General features: G+C 48.1%; 5 non-coding genes across 5 annotated transcripts; all 5 read right to left on the bottom strand.

Moving 5' to 3' along the window:
- Positions 1 to 2,141: 2,141 nt before the first annotated feature.
- On the bottom strand, positions 2,142 to 2,213 carry trnad-guc (transfer RNA aspartic acid (anticodon GUC)). Its single transcript has one exon. It is a non-coding gene; the product is annotated as a tRNA-Asp (tRNA).
- A 3,317-nt stretch (positions 2,214 to 5,530) lies between these two features.
- trnad-guc (transfer RNA aspartic acid (anticodon GUC)) lies at positions 5,531 to 5,602 on the bottom strand. The gene has a single exon. It is a non-coding gene; the product is annotated as a tRNA-Asp (tRNA).
- A 1,621-nt stretch (positions 5,603 to 7,223) lies between these two features.
- trnad-guc (transfer RNA aspartic acid (anticodon GUC)) lies at positions 7,224 to 7,295 on the bottom strand. Its single transcript has one exon. It is a non-coding gene; the product is annotated as a tRNA-Asp (tRNA).
- A 1,621-nt stretch (positions 7,296 to 8,916) lies between these two features.
- On the bottom strand, positions 8,917 to 8,988 carry trnad-guc (transfer RNA aspartic acid (anticodon GUC)). The gene has a single exon. It is a non-coding gene; the product is annotated as a tRNA-Asp (tRNA).
- Positions 8,989 to 12,305: 3,317 nt separating this feature from the next.
- On the bottom strand, positions 12,306 to 12,377 carry trnad-guc (transfer RNA aspartic acid (anticodon GUC)). The gene has a single exon. It is a non-coding gene; the product is annotated as a tRNA-Asp (tRNA).
- Positions 12,378 to 17,239: the final 4,862 nt, after the last annotated feature.

Raw genomic sequence — 17,239 nt, 5'->3', positions numbered from 1 at the left:
AAAAACCTCACATTCATTTGTCGCTACCGGTTGCTTAAAGGTTTTCATTTGCACTCCGTTTGCGCGGGAGTTATAAGCCCACTGACGGGACGAAGTAACAAGAAAATCAGAATGGGAAACAGAAATTGCTGGAGAAAGTCAGCATCTGGAGTGGGGGTGAGAGTGGGGGAAGAACGCAGTCAACGTTTCTTCAGGACGCCATTCTTCAGGACGGCATTTTTCATTTGTCGTCAAAAAGCAGGAAGTCTCGAATGGGTGCCTGGATAGATGAAAGTGTAAGTTTGCCAGGGAGAGCAGAATTGAGACAATTTTCGGTTTTGTTTGTTGGTCAGATTGTTTACAAGAGCAGACTGCTCGGACATGTGAATGCACACCTTTGGAGCAAACGGGACTTGAATACGGCACTCCGGGGTTGAGAAATGGAGCTGACCCCTCAAAATGCCACCGACTCCCCGGCGGGGAATTGAACCCCGGTCTACCGCGTGACAGGCGGGGATACTAACCACTATACGACCGAGGATTGGACGGCGTCGCTCTCTGTTTCATTGGTATTAGATAGAATGTTCTTATGTGAAATTTTGATTTGTTGTCAATTTGAATTCTTCTTTAGATCATTCTGCTACCTCCGTGGAGATGATTCAGATATTAGTTATTGTTGTTTTCATGTTTGAATATCTATCTGTAAAGTAATCCGCTGCTGCTGTAAAACAGCCATTTCGTTGTGTCCTACCATCTGTGTTCAACTTCGTCCACTGCTGATCCACGCGCTCTCATTACCTGCCTCCTACAAACTGGTTCACACGCTGGCCTGTAATACAACACAAATCCAACAGCCTGGCTTCAATTCCCACAGCCAAATGGACTCAGCATGAAAGATTCCCCTTTTCAAGCTCATCCCCTCAGGTTCAACTACCACCCATCGATCGCTCCCTCATCAGAGAGCAGTGCTCCTGGAGGACGGTGCTGACTTTACTGTATGCTGCACCAGCTCCACTGTCAACGTCGAAACACTTTGCCAACAATTTCTTGATGTTTATAAAATCATGAGGATGAACAGTTAATCGCAGGGTTACTTCCAACTCACGTCAATCTCTGAGCCATGCATTTAACATCGAAACATAGAAAATAAGTGCAGGGGTAGGCCATTCAGCCCTTCAATTCAGGCAGAATCCGAGGAGCAGGAAAATCAGGATGCTGTCTGACTTGCGTTGCTTTTCCAGCACCACTCTAATCGAGACTCTGATTTCCAGCAACTGCAGTCCTCACTTGTGCCATTCAGCCCTTCAAGACAGCACCACCATTCAATATCATCATGACTGAACGTGGATCTGCATGGGTTTCTCTTCAGAAGGGTCGGTGTGGACTTGTCCGTCTGAATGGCCTGCTTCCACACTGTGGTGATTCTATGATGCCAACAGTGTAGGTTTAGTTCCTGCACGTGCAGCAGACCACAGTGAAGGTTCTGCTTTCTCAACCTTGCCTCTGTGTTGACCTACATGTTAACCCAGCCACTGGGCTTTGTCCTTCTATCGAGAAGAGCAGACAAAAATGCTTCTCAGATGACTTTGACTTTCCACTGTGGGTGTAGTACAGTCTGCCAGCAGCAGGGGATGGTGTTGCATCACCTTAATCGCAGGATCGGGTCCAATCTCTGAGGGGGACTGACCCCTTTTTGATGTGAGGGAGGGTGTAAAAAAACCTCACATTCATTTGTCGCTACCGGTTGCTTAAAGGTTTTCATTTGCACTCCGTTTGCGCGGGAGTTATAAGCCCACTGACGGGACGAAGTAACAAGAAAATCAGAATGGGAAACAGAAATTGCTGGAGAAAGTCAGCATCTGGAGTGGGGTTGAGAGTGGGGGAAGAACGCAGTCAACGTTTCTTCAGGACGCCATTCTTCAGGACGGCATTTTTCATTTGTCGTCAAAAAGCAGGAAGTCTCGAATGGGTGCCTGGATAGATGAAAGTGTAAGTTTGCCAGGGAGAGCAGAATTGAGACAATTTTCGGTTTTGTTTGTTGGTCAGATTGTTTACAAGAGCAGACTGCTCGGACATGTGAATGCACACCTTTGGAGCAAACGGGACTTGAATACGGCACTCCGGGGTTGAGAAATGGAGCTGACCCCTCAAAATGCCACCGACTCCCCGGCGGGGAATTGAACCCCGGTCTCCCGCGTGACAGGCGGGGATACTAACCACTATACTACCGAGGATTGGACGGCGTCGCCCTCTGTTTCATTGGTATTAGATAGAATGTTCTTATGTGAAATTTTGATTTGTTGTCAATTTGAATTCTTCTTTAGATCATTCTGCTACCTCTGTGGAGATGATTCAGATATTAGTTATTGTTGTTTTCATGTTTGAATATCTATCTGTAAAGTAATCCGCTGCTGCTGTAAAACAGCCATTTCGTTGTGTCCTACCATCTGTGTTCAACTTCGTCCACTGCTGATCCACGCGCTCTCATTACTGCCTCCTACAAACTGGTTCACACGCTGGCCTGTAATACAACACAAATCCAACAGCCTGGCTTCAATTCCCACAGCCAAATGGACTCAGCATGAAAGATTCCCCTTTTCAAGCTCATCCCCTCAGGTTCAACTACCACCCATCGATCGCTCCCTCATCAGAGAGCAGTGCTCCTGGAGGACGGTGGTGACTTTACTGTACGCTGCATCAGCTCCACTGTCAACGTCGAAACACTTTGCCAACAATTTCTTGATGTTTATAAAATCATGAGGATGAACAGTTAATCGCAGGGTTACTTCCAACTCACGTCAATCTCTGAGCCATGCATTTAACATCGAAACATAGAAAATAAGTGCAGGGGTAGGCCATTCAGCCCTTCAATTCAGGCAGAATCCGAGGAGCAGGAAAATCAGGATGCTGTCTGACTTGCGTTGCTTTTCCAGCACCACTCTAATCGAGACTCTGATTTCCAGCAACTGCAGTCCTCACTTGTGCCATTCAGCCCTTCAAGACAGCACCACCATTCAATATCATCATGACTGAACGTGGATCTGCATGGGTTTCTCTTCAGAAGGGTCGGTGTGGACTTGTCCGTCTGAATGGCCTGCTTCCACACTGTGGTGATTCTATGATGCCAACAGTGTAGGTTCAGTTCCTGCACGTGCAGCAGACCACAGTGAAGGTTCTGCTTTCTCAACCTTGCCTCTGTGTTGACCTACATGTTAACCCAGCCACTGGGCTTTGTCCTTCTATCGAGAAGAGCAGACAAAAATGCTTCTCAGATGACTTTGACTTTCCACTGTGGGTGTAGTACAGTCTGCCAGCAGCAGGGGATGGTGTTGCATCACCTTAATCGCAGGATCGGGTCCAATCTCTGAGGGGGACTGACCCCTTTTTGATGTGAGGGAGGGTGTAAAAAAACCTCACATTCATTTGTCGCTACCGGTTGCTTAAAGGTTTTCATTTGCACTCCGTTTGCGCGGGAGTTATAAGCCCACTGACGGGACGAAGTAACAAGAAAATCAGAATGGGAAACAGAAATTGCTGGAGAAAGTCAGCATCTGGAGTGGGGGTGAGAGTGGGGGAAGAACGCAGTCAACGTTTCTGGTCCAGTGACCCTTCTTCAGGACGGCATTTTTCATTTGTCGTCAAAAAGCAGGAAGTCTCGAATGGGTGCCTGGATAGATGAAAGTGTAAGTTTGCCAGGGAGAGCAGAATTGAGACAATTTTCGGTTTTGTTTGTTGGTCAGATTGTTTACAAGAGCAGACTGCTCGGACATGTGAATGCACACCTTTGGAGCAAATGGGACTTGAATACGGCACTCCGGGGTTGAGAAATGGAGCTGACCCCTCAAAATGCCACCGACTCCCCGGTGGGGAATTGAACCCCGGTCACCCGCGTGACAGGCGGGGATACTAACCACTATACTACCGAGGATTGGACGGCGTCGCCCTCTGTTTCATTGGTATTAGATAGAATGTTCTTATGTGAAATTTTGATTTGTTGTCAATTTGAATTCTTCTTTAGATCATTCTGCTACCTCTGTGGAGATGATTCAGATATTAGTAATTGTTGTTTTCATGTTTGAATATCTATCTGTAAAGTAATCCGCTGCTGCTGTAAAACAGCCATTTCGTTGTGTCCTACCATCTGTGTTCAACTTCGTCCACTGCTGATCCACGCGCTCTCATTACCTGCCTCCTACAAACTGGTTCACACGCTGGCCTGTAATACAACACAAATCCAACAGCCTGGCTTCAATTCCCACAGCCAAATGGACTCAGCATGAAAGATTCCCCTTTTCAAGCTCATCCCCTCAGGTTCAACTACCACCCATCGATCGCTCCCTCATCAGAGAGCAGTGCTCCTCGAGGACGGTGGTGACTTTACTGTACGCTGCATCAGCTCCACTGTCAACGTCGAAACACTTTGCCAACAATTTCTTGATGTTTATAAAATCATGAGGATGAACAGTTAATCGCAGGGTTACTTCCAACTCACGTCAATCTCTGAGCCATGCATTTAACATCGAAACATAGAAAATAAGTGCAGGGGTAGGCCATTCAGCCCTTCAATTCAGGCAGAATCCGAGGAGCAGGAAAATCAGGATGCTGTCTGACTTGCGTTGCTTTTCCAGCACCACTCTAATCGAGACTCTGATTTCCAGCAACTGCAGTCCTCACTTGTGCCATTCAGCCCTTCAAGACAGCACCACCATTCAATATCATCATGACTGAACGTGGATCTGCATGGGTTTCTCTTCAGAAGGGTCGGTGTGGACTTGTCCGTCTGAATGGCCTGCTTCCACACTGTGGTGATTCTATGATGCCAACAGTGTAGGTTCAGTTCCTGCACGTGCAGCAGACCACAGTGAAGGTTCTGCTTTCTCAACCTTGCCTCTGTGTTGACCTACATGTTAACCCAGCCACTGGGCTTTGTCCTTCTATCGAGAAGAGCAGACAAAAATGCTTCTCAGATGACTTTGACTTTCCACTGTGGGTGTAGTACAGTCTGCCAGCAGCAGGGGATGGTGTTGCATCACCTTAATCGCAGGATCGGGTCCAATCTCTGAGGGGGACTGACCCCTTTTTGATGTGAGGGAGGGTGTAAAAAAACCTCACATTCATTTGTCGCTACCGGTTGCTTAAAGGTTTTCATTTGCACTCCGTTTGCGCGGGAGTTATAAGCCCACTGACGGGACGAAGTAACAAGAAAATCAGAATGGGAAACAGAAATTGCTGGAGAAAGTCAGCATCTGGAGTGGGGGTGAGAGTGGGGGAAGAACGCAGTCAACGTTTCTGGTCCAGTGACCCTTCTTCAGGACGGCATTTTTCATTTGTCGTCAAAAAGCAGGAAGTCTCGAATGGGTGCCTGGATAGATGAAAGTGTAAGTTTGCCAGGGTGAGCAGAATTGAGACAATTTTCGGTTTTGTTTGTTGGTCAGATTGTTTACAAGAGCAGACTGCTCGGACATGTGAATGCACACCTTTGGAGCAAATGGGACTTGAATACGGCACTCCGGGGTTGAGAAATGGAGCTGACCCCTCAAAATGCCACCGACTCCCCGGCGGGGAATTGAACCCCGGTCACCCGCGTGACAGGCGGGGATACTAACCACTATACTACCGAGGATTGGACGGCGTCGCCCTCTGTTTCATTGGTATTAGATAGAATGTTCTTATGTGAAATTTTGATTTGTTGTCAATTTGAATTCTTCTTTAGATCATTCTGCTACCTCTGTGGAGATGATTCAGATATTAGTAATTGTTGTTTTCATGTTTGAATATCTATCTGTAAAGTAATCCGCTGCTGCTGTAAAACAGCCATTTCGTTGTGTCCTACCATCTGTGTTCAACTTCGTCCACTGCTGATCCACGCGCTCTCATTACCTGCCTCCTACAAACTGGTTCACACGCTGGCCTGTAATACAACACAAATCCAACAGCCTGGCTTCAATTCCCACAGCCAAATGGACTCAGCATGAAAGATTCCCCTTTTCAAGCTCATCCCCTCAGGTTCAACTACCACCCATCGATCGCTCCCTCATCAGAGAGCAGTGCTCCTGGAGGACGGTGGTGACTTTACTGTACGCTGCATCAGCTCCACTGTCAACGTCGAAACACTTTGCCAACAATTTCTTGATGTTTATAAAATCATGAGGATGAACAGTTAATCGCAGGGTTACTTCCAACTCACGTCAATCTCTGAGCCATGCATTTAACATCGAAACATAGAAAATAAGTGCAGGGGTAGGCCATTCAGCCCTTCAATTCAGGCAGAATCCGAGGAGCAGGAAAATCAGGATGCTGTCTGACTTGCGTTGCTTTTCCAGCACCACTCTAATCGAGACTCTGATTTCCAGCAACTGCAGTCCTCACTTGTGCCATTCAGCCCTTCAAGACAGCACCACCATTCAATATCATCATGACTGAACGTGGATCTGCATGGGTTTCTCTTCAGAAGGGTCGGTGTGGACTTGTCCGTCTGAATGGCCTGCTTCCACACTGTGGTGATTCTATGATGCCAACAGTGTAGGTTCAGTTCCTGCACGTGCAGCAGACCACAGTGAAGGTTCTGCTTTCTCAACCTTGCCTCTGTGTTGACCTACATGTTAACCCAGCCACTGGGCTTTGTCCTTCTATCGAGAAGAGCAGACAAAAATGCTTCTCAGATGACTTTGACTTTCCACTGTGGGTGTAGTACAGTCTGCCAGCAGCAGGGGATGGTGTTGCATCACCTTAATCGCAGGATCGGGTCCAATCTCTGAGGGGGACTGACCCCTTTTTGATGTGAGGGAGGGTGTAAAAAAACCTCACATTCATTTGTCGCTACCGGTTGCTTAAAGGTTTTCATTTGCACTCCGTTTGCGCGGGAGTTATAAGCCCACTGACGGGACGAAGTAACAAGAAAATCAGAATGGGAAACAGAAATTGCTGGAGAAAGTCAGCATCTGGAGTGGGGGTGAGAGTGGGGGAAGAACGCAGTCAACGTTTCTTCAGGACGCCATTCTTCAGGACGGCATTTTTCATTTGTCGTCAAAAAGCAGGAAGTCTCGAATGGGTGCCTGGATAGATGAAAGTGTAAGTTTGCCAGGGAGAGCAGAATTGAGACAATTTTCGGTTTTGTTTGTTGGTCAGATTGTTTACAAGAGCAGACTGCTCGGACATGTGAATGCACACCTTTGGAGCAAACGGGACTTGAATACGGCACTCCGGGGTTGAGAAATGGAGCTGACCCCTCAAAATGCCACCGACTCCCCGGCGGGGAATTGAACCCCGGTCTCCCGCGTGACAGGCGGGGATACTAACCACTATACTACCGAGGATTGGACGGCGTCGCCCTCTGTTTCATTGGTATTAGATAGAATGTTCTTATGTGAAATTTTGATTTGTTGTCAATTTGAATTCTTCTTTAGATCATTCTGCTTCCTCCGTGGAGATGATTCAGATATTAGTTATTGTTGTTTTCATGTTTGAATATCTATCTGTAAAGTAATCCGCTGCTGCTGTAAAACAGCCATTTCGTTGTGTCCTACCATCTGTGTTCAACTTCGTCCACTGCTGATCCACGCGCTCTCATTACCTGCCTCCTACAAACTGGTTCACACGCTGGCCTGTAATACAACACAAATCCAACAGCCTGGCTTCAATTCCCACAGCCAAATGGACTCAGCATGAAAGATTCCCCTTTTCAAGCTCATCCCCTCAGGTTCAACTACCACCCATCGATCGCTCCCTCATCAGAGAGCAGTGCTCCTGGAGGACGGTGGTGACTTTACTGTATGCTGCATCAGCTCCACTGTCAACGTCGAAACACTTTGCCAACAATTTCTTGATGTTTATAAAATCATGAGGATGAACAGTTAATCGCAGGGTTACTTCCAACTCACGTCAATCTCTGAGCCATGCATTTAACATCGAAACATAGAAAATAAGTGCAGGGGTAGGCCATTCAGCCCTTCAATTCAGGCAGAATCCGAGGAGCAGGAAAATCAGGATGCTGTCTGACTTGCGTTGCTTTTCCAGCACCACTCTAATCGAGACTCTGATTTCCAGCAACTGCAGTCCTCACTTGTGCCATTCAGCCCTTCAAGACAGCACCACCATTCAATATCATCATGACTGAACGTGGATCTGCATGGGTTTCTCTTCAGAAGGGTCGGTGTGGACTTGTCCGTCTGAATGGCCTGCTTCCACACTGTGGTGATTCTATGATGCCAACAGTGTAGGTTTAGTTCCTGCACGTGCAGCAGACCACAGTGAAGGTTCTGCTTTCTCAACCTTGCCTCTGTGTTGACCTACATGTTAACCCAGCCACTGGGCTTTGTCCTTCTATCGAGAAGAGCAGACAAAAATGCTTCTCAGATGACTTTGACTTTCCACTGTGGGTGTAGTACAGTCTGCCAGCAGCAGGGGATGGTGTTGCATCACCTTAATCGCAGGATCGGGTCCAATCTCTGAGGGGGACTGACCCCTTTTTGATGTGAGGGAGGGTGTAAAAAAACCTCACATTCATTTGTCGCTACCGGTTGCTTAAAGGTTTTCATTTGCACTCCGTTTGCGCGGGAGTTATAAGCCCACTGACGGGACGAAGTAACAAGAAAATCAGAATGGGAAACAGAAATTGCTGGAGAAAGTCAGCATCTGGAGTGGGGGTGAGAGTGGGGGAAGAACGCAGTCAACGTTTCTTCAGGACGCCATTCTTCAGGACGGCATTTTTCATTTGTCGTCAAAAAGCAGGAAGTCTCGAATGGGTGCCTGGATAGATGAAAGTGTAAGTTTGCCAGGGAGAGCAGAATTGAGACAATTTTCGGTTTTGTTTGTTGGTCAGATTGTTTACAAGAGCAGACTGCTCGGACATGTGAATGCACACCTTTGGAGCAAACGGGACTTGAATACGGCACTCCGGGGTTGAGAAATGGAGCTGACCCCTCAAAATGCCACCGACTCCCCGGCGGGGAATTGAACCCCGGTCTCCCGCGTGACAGGCGGGGATACTAACCACTATACTACCGAGGATTGGACGGCGTCGCCCTCTGTTTCATTGGTATTAGATAGAATGTTCTTATGTGAAATTTTGATTTGTTGTCAATTTGAACTCTTCTTTAGATCATTCTGCTACCTCTGTGGAGATGATTCAGATATTAGTTATTGTTGTTTTCATGTTTGAATATCTATCTGTAAAGTAATCCGCTGCTGCTGTAAAACAGCCATTTCGTTGTGTCCTACCATCTGTGTTCAACTTCGTCCACTGCTGATCCACGCGCTCTCATTACTGCCTCCTACAAACTGGTTCACACGCTGGCCTGTAATACAACACAAATCCAACAGCCTGGCTTCAATTCCCACAGCCAAATGGACTCAGCATGAAAGATTCCCCTTTTCAAGCTCATCCCCTCAGGTTCAACTACCACCCATCGATCGCTCCCTCATCAGAGAGCAGTGCTCCTGGAGGACGGTGGTGACTTTACTGTACGCTGCATCAGCTCCACTGTCAACGTCGAAACACTTTGCCAACAATTTCTTGATGTTTATAAAATCATGAGGATGAACAGTTAATCGCAGGGTTACTTCCAACTCACGTCAATCTCTGAGCCATGCATTTAACATCGAAACATAGAAAATAAGTGCAGGGGTAGGCCATTCAGCCCTTCAATTCAGGCAGAATCCGAGGAGCAGGAAAATCAGGATGCTGTCTGACTTGCGTTGCTTTTCCAGCACCACTCTAATCGAGACTCTGATTTCCAGCAACTGCAGTCCTCACTTGTGCCATTCAGCCCTTCAAGACAGCACCACCATTCAATATCATCATGACTGAACGTGGATCTGCATGGGTTTCTCTTCAGAAGGGTCGGTGTGGACTTGTCCGTCTGAATGGCCTGCTTCCACACTGTGGTGATTCTATGATGCCAACAGTGTAGGTTCAGTTCCTGCACGTGCAGCAGACCACAGTGAAGGTTCTGCTTTCTCAACCTTGCCTCTGTGTTGACCTACATGTTAACCCAGCCACTGGGCTTTGTCCTTCTATCGAGAAGAGCAGACAAAAATGCTTCTCAGATGACTTTGACTTTCCACTGTGGGTGTAGTACAGTCTGCCAGCAGCAGGGGATGGTGTTGCATCACCTTAATCGCAGGATCGGGTCCAATCTCTGAGGGGGACTGACCCCTTTTTGATGTGAGGGAGGGTGTAAAAAAACCTCACATTCATTTGTCGCTACCGGTTGCTTAAAGGTTTTCATTTGCACTCCGTTTGCGCGGGAGTTATAAGCCCACTGACGGGACGAAGTAACAAGAAAATCAGAATGGGAAACAGAAATTGCTGGAGAAAGTCAGCATCTGGAGTGGGGGTGAGAGTGGGGGAAGAACGCAGTCAACGTTTCTGGTCCAGTGACCCTTCTTCAGGACGGCATTTTTCATTTGTCGTCAAAAAGCAGGAAGTCTCGAATGGGTGCCTGGATAGATGAAAGTGTAAGTTTGCCAGGGAGAGCAGAATTGAGACAATTTTCGGTTTTGTTTGTTGGTCAGATTGTTTACAAGAGCAGACTGCTCGGACATGTGAATGCACACCTTTGGAGCAAATGGGACTTGAATACGGCACTCCGGGGTTGAGAAATGGAGCTGACCCCTCAAAATGCCACCGACTCCCCGGTGGGGAATTGAACCCCGGTCACCCGCGTGACAGGCGGGGATACTAACCACTATACTACCGAGGATTGGACGGCGTCGCCCTCTGTTTCATTGGTATTAGATAGAATGTTCTTATGTGAAATTTTGATTTGTTGTCAATTTGAATTCTTCTTTAGATCATTCTGCTACCTCTGTGGAGATGATTCAGATATTAGTAATTGTTGTTTTCATGTTTGAATATCTATCTGTAAAGTAATCCGCTGCTGCTGTAAAACAGCCATTTCGTTGTGTCCTACCATCTGTGTTCAACTTCGTCCACTGCTGATCCACGCGCTCTCATTACCTGCCTCCTACAAACTGGTTCACACGCTGGCCTGTAATACAACACAAATCCAACAGCCTGGCTTCAATTCCCACAGCCAAATGGACTCAGCATGAAAGATTCCCCTTTTCAAGCTCATCCCCTCAGGTTCAACTACCACCCATCGATCGCTCCCTCATCAGAGAGCAGTGCTCCTCGAGGACGGTGGTGACTTTACTGTACGCTGCATCAGCTCCACTGTCAACGTCGAAACACTTTGCCAACAATTTCTTGATGTTTATAAAATCATGAGGATGAACAGTTAATCGCAGGGTTACTTCCAACTCACGTCAATCTCTGAGCCATGCATTTAACATCGAAACATAGAAAATAAGTGCAGGGGTAGGCCATTCAGCCCTTCAATTCAGGCAGAATCCGAGGAGCAGGAAAATCAGGATGCTGTCTGACTTGCGTTGCTTTTCCAGCACCACTCTAATCGAGACTCTGATTTCCAGCAACTGCAGTCCTCACTTGTGCCATTCAGCCCTTCAAGACAGCACCACCATTCAATATCATCATGACTGAACGTGGATCTGCATGGGTTTCTCTTCAGAAGGGTCGGTGTGGACTTGTCCGTCTGAATGGCCTGCTTCCACACTGTGGTGATTCTATGATGCCAACAGTGTAGGTTCAGTTCCTGCACGTGCAGCAGACCACAGTGAAGGTTCTGCTTTCTCAACCTTGCCTCTGTGTTGACCTACATGTTAACCCAGCCACTGGGCTTTGTCCTTCTATCGAGAAGAGCAGACAAAAATGCTTCTCAGATGACTTTGACTTTCCACTGTGGGTGTAGTACAGTCTGCCAGCAGCAGGGGATGGTGTTGCATCACCTTAATCGCAGGATCGGGTCCAATCTCTGAGGGGGACTGACCCCTTTTTGATGTGAGGGAGGGTGTAAAAAAACCTCACATTCATTTGTCGCTACCGGTTGCTTAAAGGTTTTCATTTGCACTCCGTTTGCGCGGGAGTTATAAGCCCACTGACGGGACGAAGTAACAAGAAAATCAGAATGGGAAACAGAAATTGCTGGAGAAAGTCAGCATCTGGAGTGGGGGTGAGAGTGGGGGAAGAACGCAGTCAACGTTTCTGGTCCAGTGACCCTTCTTCAGGACGGCATTTTTCATTTGTCGTCAAAAAGCAGGAAGTCTCGAATGGGTGCCTGGATAGATGAAAGTGTAAGTTTGCCAGGGTGAGCAGAATTGAGACAATTTTCGGTTTTGTTTGTTGGTCAGATTGTTTACAAGAGCAGACTGCTCGGACATGTGAATGCACACCTTTGGAGCAAATGGGACTTGAATACGGCACTCCGGGGTTGAGAAATGGAGCTGACCCCTCAAAATGCCACCGACTCCCCGGCGGGGAATTGAACCCCGGTCACCCGCGTGACAGGCGGGGATACTAACCACTATACTACCGAGGATTGGACGGCGTCGCCCTCTGTTTCATTGGTATTAGATAGAATGTTCTTATGTGAAATTTTGATTTGTTGTCAATTTGAATTCTTCTTTAGATCATTCTGCTACCTCTGTGGAGATGATTCAGATATTAGTAATTGTTGTTTTCATGTTTGAATATCTATCTGTAAAGTAATCCGCTGCTGCTGTAAAACAGCCATTTCGTTGTGTCCTACCATCTGTGTTCAACTTCGTCCACTGCTGATCCACGCGCTCTCATTACCTGCCTCCTACAAACTGGTTCACACGCTGGCCTGTAATACAACACAAATCCAACAGCCTGGCTTCAATTCCCACAGCCAAATGGACTCAGCATGAAAGATTCCCCTTTTCAAGCTCATCCCCTCAGGTTCAACTACCACCCATCGATCGCTCCCTCATCAGAGAGCAGTGCTCCTGGAGGACGGTGGTGACTTTACTGTACGCTGCATCAGCTCCACTGTCAACGTCGAAACACTTTGCCAACAATTTCTTGATGTTTATAAAATCATGAGGATGAACAGTTAATCGCAGGGTTACTTCCAACTCACGTCAATCTCTGAGCCATGCATTTAACATCGAAACATAGAAAATAAGTGCAGGGGTAGGCCATTCAGCCCTTCAATTCAGGCAGAATCCGAGGAGCAGGAAAATCAGGATGCTGTCTGACTTGCGTTGCTTTTCCAGCACCACTCTAATCGAGACTCTGATTTCCAGCAACTGCAGTCCTCACTTGTGCCATTCAGCCCTTCAAGACAGCACCACCATTCAATATCATCATGACTGAACGTGGATCTGCATGGGTTTCTCTTCAGAAGGGTCGGTGTGGACTTGTCCGTCTGAATGGCCTGCTTCCACACTGTGGTGATTCTATGATGCCAACAGTGTAGGTTCAGTTCCTGCACGTGCAGCAGACCACAGTGAAGGTTCTGCTTTCTCAACCTTGCCTCTGTGTTGACCTACATGTTAACCCAGCCACTGGACTTTGTCCTTCTATCGAGAAGAGCAGACAAAAATGCTTCTCAGATGACTTTGACTTTCCACTGTGGGTGTAGTACAGTCTGCCAGCAGCAGGGGATGGTGTTGCATCACCTTAATCGCAGGATCGGGTCCAATCTCTGAGGGGGACTGACCCCTTTTTTGATGTGAGCGAGGGTGTAAAAAAACCTCACATTCATTTGTCGCTACCGGTTGCTTAAAGGTTTTCATTTGCACTCCGTTTGTGCGGGAGTTATATGCCCACTGGCGGGACGAAGTAACAAGAAAATCAGAATGGGAAACAGAAATTGCTGGAGAAAGTCAGCATCTGGAGTGGGGGTGAGAGTGGGGGAAGAAAGCAGTCAACATTTCTGGTCCAGTGACCATTCTTCAGGACGGCATTTTTCATTTGTCGTCAAAAAGCAGGAAGTCTCGAATGGGTGCCTGGATAGATGAAAGTGTCAGTTTGCCAGGGAGAGCAGAATTGAGACAATTTTCGGTTTTGTTTGTTGGTCAGATTGTTTTCAAGAGTCAGACTGCTCGGACGTGTGAATGCACACCTTTGGAGCAAACGGGATTTGATTACGGCACTCCGGGGTTGAGATATGGAGCTCGCCTTTCAAAACGCCACCGACTCCCCGGCGGGGGAATTGAACCCCGTTCTCCCGCGTGACAGGCGGGGATACTAACCACTACACTACCGAGCATTGGACGGCGTCGCCCTCTGTATTTTGAACTGATCCTCTTGGGAGCAGATGCAGCGGAGACGAAGGAATTGGGAGAATGGGATGGCGTTTTTACAGGGGGCAGGATGGGAGGAGGTGTAGTCCAGGTAGCTGTGGGAGTCGGTTGGTTTGTAGTAGATGTCCGTGTTGATTCGGTCGCCTGAGATAGAAACAGAAAGGTCTAGGAAGGGGAGGGAGGAGTCCGAGACTGTCCAGGTGAATTTGAGGTCGGGGTGGAAGGTGTTAGTGTAGTGGATGAACTGTTCAACCTCCTCGTGGGAGCACGAGATAGCGCCGATACAGTCATCAATGTAGCGAAGGAAAAGATGGGTGGTGGGGCCAGTGTAGTTGCAAAACTAGACTGGTCCTCCCAGGAGGACCAGTTCAAAATATGTACAACACAGATGGCCTCCTTCTTCAAGGACCGCAATTTCCCCCCCCGACGTGGTCGTCGGTGCCCTCCACCGCATCTCCTCCACTTCCCGCTCCTCCGCCCTTGAGCCCCGCCCCTCCAACCGCCACCAGGACAGAACCCCACTGGTCCTCACCTACCACCCCACCAATCTCCATGTACAGCGCATCATCCACCTCCAAACAGACCCCAGCCCCAAGGATATATTTCCCTCTCCTCCCCTATCAGCTTTCCGTAGAGACCACTCCCTCCGCGACTCCCTTGTCAGATCCACACCCCCCACCGACCCAACCTCCACTCCCGGCACCTTCCCTTGCAACCGCAGGAGGTGCAACACTTGCGCCCACACCTCCCCCCTCACTTCTCTCCAAGGCCCCAAAGGAAACTTCCATATCCGCCACAGATTCACCTGCACCTCCACCCACATTATCTACTGCAGCCGGTGTGGCCTCCTCTATATTGGGGAGACAGGCCGCCTACTTGCGGAGCGATTCAGAGAGCACCTCTGGGCCACCCGGACGAACCAACCCAACCACCCTGTAGCACAGCATTTCAACTCCCCCTCCCACTCCACCGAGGATATGCAGGTCATTGGACTCATCCACCGCCAAACCACAACAACGCGACGGTCGGAGGAGGAGCGTCTTATCTTCCGACTGGGAACCCTCCAACCACAGGGGATGAACTTGGACTTCACCAGTTTCTTCATCCCCCCTCCCCCCACCTTGTGTCAGCCGAATCCCTCCAGCCCGGCACCGCCTTCCTGACCTGCAGTCTTCTTCTTGACCTCTCCGCCTCCATCCTACTCCGACCTATCACCCTCACCTTGACCTCTTTCCACCTATCACATTTCCAATGCCCCTCCTCCAAGTCCCTCCTCCCTACCTTTTATCTTCTCCTGCTGAACACTCTCTGCTCATTCCTGAAGAAGGGCCTGTGCCCGAAACGTCGAATCTCCTGTTCCCTGGATGCTGCCTGACCTGCTGTGCTGTTCCAGCAATAAAGTTTCAACTTTGATCTCCAGCATCTGCAGACCTCACTTTCTCCTTCAATTCCCACAGCCAAATGGACTCAGCATGAACGATTCCCCTTTTCAAGCTCATCCCCTCAGGTTCAACTACCACCCATCGATCGCTCTCTCATCAGAGATGGGAAGTCCCATATGGGTGTTTTGGTAGATTGAGCTACAACCTTGCCATGGAAGAGAGAATGGCGACTATTATGCGTGTCCATTGTTCTTCCGATTATTTTCACGAGCAGTCTGCTCAGAGATGTTAATGCACGCCTCTGGAGCATTACACAATGTGGGGCTTGAACCGGCCACCTCTGGCTTCATATAAGGACCCTGACACTCATAATGTTGCCGTTTCGCCGGTGGGGAATTGCACACTGGGCGCTTGCGAGACAGGCGGGATTATTAATCCACTACTCTACCGAGGAGTAGTCGGTCATCCGCGGTTTTTTCATTCCTATTTGATAGAATCTTCTTATGTGAAATTATGTTCTTTTGAAAATTTGTGTTTCTATTTGGATCAACTTCTATCTCTTTGAAGATAATTAAGCTCTTAGTTATTATTGTTTTAATGTTTTTATTTGAATTATATTTATAGTAATGACCTGCTGCTGATGTGCCCTACCATGTTTATCTGTTTCCCGCTAATTATCGCAGTTGTGTGGGTTGACATTATCCCACAAACATGCATTTCTGCGTCACTGCACAAGTCTCTGTGTTCAACCTCATCCGCTGCTGATCCACTCGCTGCTTGTTACAAAGTGATTCATCCGCTGGCTTTTAATACAGGACAGTCCCAACAGCGTGGGTTTCAATCCCAGAATTAAGTCGGGTGAACATGAAAGATTCTCCTTTTTTTAGACCACCACCCATCAATCGCTCCCTCATCAGAGTGCAGCCCTCTCCTCCTGGACGACGATGGTGACTTTGCTGTACCTTGCAGCAGGACCATTGGACACGTCGAAACCCTTTGCAACAACTTGTAGTGTTTTATAAAATCATGAGGACGAAAGGTTAATGATAGGTGGCTTTTCTCTAGGACGGGGAATTTCAAGAGTCGGTCATATGTTTAAGGAGAGAAGAGAGCAATTCAAGGAACATGTGAGGTGCAAGGTTTTTACACAGAAGGTGGTTCATGTGTGGAATGAAGTTCCTGAGGAAATGGTAGATGTGAACGCAATTACAATTTTAATAAACATTTGGATAAGTACAGGAGGAGGAAAGCTTTGGAGGGATGTGGGCCAGGAGCAGGCAGGTGGGACTAGTTTAGTTTGTGATTATGTTCAGCGTGGACTGGTTGGACCAAAGGGTCTATTTCCGTGCTGTAAGACTCAGTGACTACAAGTCCATCAGGAAGTGGTCAGCACATAGTGCCTTCGAAACGCTGAGGTATAAGGAGAGGGTGGATCCTGTCACGTGGCTTCCTGAGCAGACTGTCAAAGTCATTCGGCAGAATGTCCCTGCACCAGAACTTTCCAACAAGCACCAAGACCTCGCTCGGCTGATGGTGAGAAGGGCACTGCCCGTCAGATCCTTCATGTGCACCCGGTCGGTCTGCACCACCGCACACTGCCCTCGAAGCAGCCATGAGGGGGTGGTAGAGACTATCACACGTCTCCCTCTGGAAGGTGCATTTGAAAAGGGAATCTGCAGTGAGGTGCAGTGGTTCATGTCCTGAGCAGCTCCGTGACTCCGTGCTCTACGGCCTGTTCCCCGGGATGC

Source organism: Chiloscyllium plagiosum, unplaced genomic scaffold (assembly GCF_037043375.1).
Source record: "Chiloscyllium plagiosum isolate Xiang-an unplaced genomic scaffold, Cpla_swu_hap1 HiC_scaffold_35, whole genome shotgun sequence".
Taxonomy (NCBI): domain Eukaryota; kingdom Metazoa; phylum Chordata; class Chondrichthyes; order Orectolobiformes; family Hemiscylliidae; genus Chiloscyllium; species Chiloscyllium plagiosum.
This window is presented reverse-complemented; position numbering and strand designations above follow the sequence as displayed.